This window comes from Chenopodium album, chromosome 2, assembly GCF_948465745.1.
Source record: "Chenopodium album chromosome 2, dcCheAlbu1.1, whole genome shotgun sequence".
Lineage (NCBI taxonomy): Eukaryota > Viridiplantae > Streptophyta > Magnoliopsida > Caryophyllales > Amaranthaceae > Chenopodium > Chenopodium album.
The window spans coordinates 67,180,862-67,186,848 of NC_137835.1; positions in this window are offsets into that span (position 1 = coordinate 67,180,862).

Here is a 5,987-nt window from a genome sequence, read left to right on the forward strand (position 1 = left end):
TTTCATTGCAAGTTTAATAGCTTTCATCCGTTTAGCATCCGATCCACCCGTTTCACCCGCGGATGATGGGTGGATCGGATATGGATGATGGTGTAAGCGGGTGGTGGGTGGAGCGGATGGCGGGTGCGGATGGATGAGGGTGAAGGTCCATCCGATCCAAATCCGACCCGTTGCCATCCCTATGTTGAATGTGGTTGGTGATGGCAGATATGAAGATTTAAAGAGCCCTCTCAAGACTCTTATTTATGAGAGCTTTACGGTTGAGGAATTTGAGACCCGTTGGCATGCATTCATGGCTCAATGGAAGCTTGAGGAGAATGAGTGGTTGTGTGACCTTTTTGAGGAAAGACATATGTGGGTTCCCGCGTTTATGAAGGAGTACTTTTGGGCTGAAATGAAAACAACCCAACGAGTGGAGAGTATAAATAGATTCTTTGATGGGTTTGTAAATAGACAAACTAAACTCCATGAATTTCAAGAAAAATACAAAAGGGCGATGGAAAGGCGGGTTAAGTCTGAGTTGGATGCTGATGCTAGATGTGGCAAGTATGTTCAGAGGCTAGTTAGTGGTTTTAAAGTGGAGAAATTATTTCAAAAATTCTATACCGATGCAAAGTTTCAAGAAGTCCAGAAAGAATATTCAAGGATGGGGTATTGTGTTCCGAATGAGAGGCGTGATATTGGTAACAATATGATAGAATATGTCCTTGAGGACCGTGTGTGGATCATTCCTGAAGGTAAAAGTGAGGATGTTATAACTGACTGCTATAGGTCGGTTCACGTCACATTTGATCACGAGACAAAAGAAGTTTCATGTGAATGCCGCAAGTTCGAAACTTTTGGGATATTATGCAAGCATGTTATTCGTGTGTTTGAGTTGAATCGCGTTTTTGATATCCCCTCCAAGTACATACTAGATCTGTGGAGAAAAGATGTTCCCCGTAAACATACACGTGTCAAAGTTGCATACCATGACCCCGAAGAAACACCTCAGGTTCAGTACCATCGCAAAATGATGAGGGAGTTCGAGCCTATTTGTGATGAGGCTGCAGCAGTGGATGATATTGATACTGTTGAATTGGTACTCAGCAGTCTCAAGCAGCTGCGGTTGGATGTGAAAGAGAGTCGTTCCGCATTCCTTAAAAAACAAGCAAAACTACCTGTTTTACCTTCCTCTCAAAAAGGATCCAACACTTTGGCTACAAAGACACCTACTTCAACTGGTAAAAAGCCCGTGAAGGATTCTGTTGCACGCAAGAAGCCACGAGATCGCCCAAAAACGACAAGGTATAAGACATTAGTGGAGAATGGGTATAAACCTCAGAAAAGTTCCCAGACAACCAGAACTATGACCCAACCTAGGCAGGTATGAGTGTTAATACTTTGTACCTCTTATCTTCTTTATACATACTATAGTCTTATTATGAACTTTAGCCACTAATTGCTTTGGTATGTACAATTAATAAGTGACAGGGGAAGAGAAAAAGAGCTACTCGTCCACTCTCTGCCCTGTATGAGGATTGTGTTGATCTTGACCTTATTGAGCATCAATCAGATACGGAGGACTCGCACTCGTATGAGTTTTGGTTGCTGTTCTAGTCCAAAGATATCTGACAGTTAGCTGTTGTTCTAGTACTTAGACCTGATGGTGTTTAGAAAACTCTATTCCTTTTATTTATTCCTGCATTTTATTTTGGTAACTTTGGTTGAACCGGTGTAATTTTGCTAAACCCTTGCTCTGCGCGAAAGGATGTGGTGTTATCATTTTGTTTATTCCGTTGCTTGAACAGGGCTGGTTACATGTATTTGGTTTGAATTCTGCACTTGTTAAATCCTGTTGTTGATACTGTCATGCCGTTATTGGTAATGTAACATTCATGTTTGTACCCTTGTTACATGCTGTGATCATTGTCCATAGGCAGGTTTCATCCTATTTATAATACGTGTGACTTATTGCTTTGGGAAATCTTCAGTAATTTTTCTGTGGGTGGGGTGGGTTAGTCTGTATAGGGGGTAATATTGAGATATACCGGTGCTTGACAGTTTATGATTATGATTATGAACTGGATTATTTTATTTTATCTATTTAATCTTATCATTTTCTTTTTTGGTTTTGGGAAAAAAGGAGTGCCTATTTTTATTAAGAACAGTACCAGAGAATGATCTTTTTATTAAGAACAGTACCAGAGAATGATCAGGAATGGTCTTCAAGAGAAGGAAGAAGTACTTCAGGTTATAGCATCCCATGGACATGAACAGTAGCTGCTCACGTAGCATCGATGTAAGTAGATTTTTCAAATCCATACTCTGGTTGTGTGGTTAGATTATTTGTTTTTGTATTGATCTCATGAATTATTTATACTGATTATTTATACTGAAGCTTTCGGTCTCACAGTTGCACATTGTGCTCAGTGATCTAGTTGATATACGTCCAATTACCCATCTTTTGGTAATGTTATCAATGTACAATGGCCCAATTATTGAGTCAATTATTTCACTTTTTTAGACACTTATATTATTTAGCCACTTATATTTTGCCTTCCCATTTTTAATTAAGTAATTGCTTTAAAAATAAGACATAATTACCATAAATCGATTTCTTTTTGTAATATAATCAATGGACATAATGGTCAGGTTATTGTGCCACTTATTTCAGTATTTAATCTTGGGCCTTATGTCTATTTGTTGTGGGCCTGGTTTTTATGAACTATTGATTATGTAAGTGTTTCAAGCATTAAGCCATTATAAGAGTAGCCCTTAAACATATTTCAATTGAGGCATACAATTACGTTCTCGAAGATATATAAGAGTAGCTAAGTGGCCAACACCATTATATTACAATCAACAAGTTCATGATGTACGAGTAACATCAACAAAATGACCACTACATTGTCTTAACCTAAACTTCCCAAACCAACCGCAATTAAATGGGAACAACCAACTTAGTACAGCAGATGGTCCTTACCATGGGTGGACATTCACAAAAGACAGAAATTAGTGTTTGCTTTTAGGACAACAACACCACCATAAAATGTTCCACATAGCCAATTCAAAGCTTACAAAAGTGAACCATCAAAACACATTTGCGGTGGTTTATCGAGACATCTCAGTTCTCGTAATTAGGAAGCGCCACGATCTTGTCACCATTCAGGATGCCAACTTGGCGCACAGTTTGGAGCGTGGTGAGCACCCTATCTTCATGCATAAACATCAGATTAGTTGGGTCTACTTTCACCTCTCTAGCCCAAATATGGTAAAGCCTGCACAAAGGGTTGTCAAGTCTACTCTGAACTAGTAGCTTGAACTTGCGACGGTGACCGGTATTTTTGATGTAGAAGCGCTTAATCCGTGTATTGGTGTTCAATACACCAGCCTACGCATGAAGACATGATATTCGTTAGTTATGAATATATTTAATTCAAAAGTTGGTGCCCATTATGCGTTGTACTACATGATTTAGTAAATCATCCTTAACTAGCTAGTTGGGCCATACACAACAAATGGTTTTAAAAATGCCACAATTTTACTTAAGTGGCCCACATTTTTATTAATGGAAGGTTATTAAAACGATTCTTCACTTAATGGACATTACATTAACAAACTGTTTTAAAGTACTCAAAATTTTCACATTTTTCATTTTTATCAAGAGTAATTATTATCAAGATTAATTAATTGCTTAACATGCAAGTGCTTAAAATACGAATGATAACACTAACATCTAAGGATTAAAATAGAAAGGAGTAATTTAACGTATTCATTATTGTCAAAGGAATTAATTAACAAGGAAGTACTTGAAAAAACAAAAAGATAAGATTAACACCTAAGGATTAATTTAGCGGATTAATTATTATCAAATAATTAATTAACAAGGAATTACTTCATATGAAAATGATAAGTTTACCACCTACAGGATTAATTAGTCGGTTTAATTATTATCAAATAATTAATTAACAAGGAAGTACTTCATATGAAAATGATAAGATTTAACACCTAAGGATTAATTTAGCGGATTAATTATTATCAAATAATTAATTAACAAGGAAGTACTTCATACGAAAATGATAATAAGTTTACCACCTACAGGATTAATTAGTCGGTTTAATTATTATCAAATAATTAATTAACAAGGAAATACTTCATATGAAAATGATAAGATTAACACCTAAGGATTAATTTAGCAGAATAATTAAAAATAATAAATTATTAAGGAAGTACTTGAAATAAAAATGATAAGTTTACCGCCTAAAGGATTAATTAGTCGGATGAATTATTATCAAATAATTAATTAACAAGGAAGTACTTCATATAAAAATGATAACATTAATTTAGCGGAATAATTAAAAACAATAAATTAATTAAGAAAGTACTAGAAATAAAAATGATAAGTTTACCGCCTAAAGGAATTACTTCATATAAAAATGATAAGACATAAGTGATTACGTACTAGTGCATTTCTTGTACTTATAATGACCACAAATAACACCATATAATGACATAGACAATATTCTTATAATTAATCAACCAATTCTTATAATTAATCAACCCTAAACCCTTTTACTGTAACTATAATACGAAGAAGTACCACAATTTTCAACACTAATATAAACGATGAAATACTAAGGTCTACTATAATTTATTGGTAGTACACAAGTCAACATTGAGATAAATGGTTTTTTAAATAACTAATAAACATAAATTGCTTGAAAAACCTTACCCGTCCAACATTGAAGAACACATCTCCAGTTTGAACTCCAACATCACCAGCAAAAGACTCTGGGAGTATGTAGACATCATCCTTCCAAATTGTGATACGATGGGGCTCCAAGTCCAGCTTCGAAGCGTAGTCCCTCACTCTATCCTCGAAGGTCTGGTTGCTAGCAATGTCGTAGAGCACGCCTACATCGCCCGGGGTCCTACCCCTTGTTTATGCTAATTTTCATTAAGTGGGATTGAATATCAAAATCTAGGCTGCGAGTCAACTAAGCAAAATATAATGTGAAGTAAAGGAGAAAAATAAATGACACAAGGAGTTGGTGACGCGGAAAACCCAAAGAAGGTAAAAACCGCGGGTAGAATGAGGGTCTACCAAACTTTCACTATGCAAAATGATATTGAATTACAAGTTTTTGAGGTAGGATGAAGACTTGGAACAGATGCCATGTTTGCTGTTGCTGCAACCCTTATATAGACGATTTGCTGGGCTATGCCCTAGCCGTTGCAAGGAGATAAGTTCATGCCCCTGATTCTCGGATTTAGTTGCTGAAAATATTCTTCTTCTGTTTTGAATTCTCTCGGACTGATTTGGCTGAGTTTGGACTAAGTCCTTGCTTTATCCTTTTCCTAAAAAATAGGAAGTTATCATTTGACTTTGTCTTCCGTCGATGCTAGTAGTGCGTCGTCGAGCTTACGGCTTCGTCGAGGAAAGTCTTCGTCATTGATCTTCATTGACTACCGTTGACTAAATCTTACACATTTTTATCCATAACAATTTGCCCCTAATTGCTAAAAACGCGGGCGACTATACACTTTTTGGCAATTATTAAGAGATAAAAATAAAAATGCAGAAAATGCAAGACAGAAAAAACAAAGAAACAAAAGATGACCAAAATTCGAATTATCTGAAGGGCGACTTCGTCTTTTGACTCGCACGTTCTTCAGAGCAGTTACTTAACTTCTCCCACTTCCTCACTCTAACCGTCATTTCACCCTTTATTAATTCTGCAACACGCTTCGCGCTTCCCCAAACTTCTACTCTCTTCCACTCTTTTCTCTTCAATTCCTCTTTTCTTTACGAGTTTTCGCCGGTGGTTTGGTGGCAGCGTGCGGCGGCGATTTCAAACATCCAACAACTTCAATCTCTAGGTAATCCACTCTATTTCCCTTTGCATTAATCAATTGTTAGGTGCAATGTCGAGCAAAATTCCCAAAACTAGAACTAGGTTTTCTCTTCGCGTTGTTGAAAAACAAGGAATAATTGTTTCACAGCA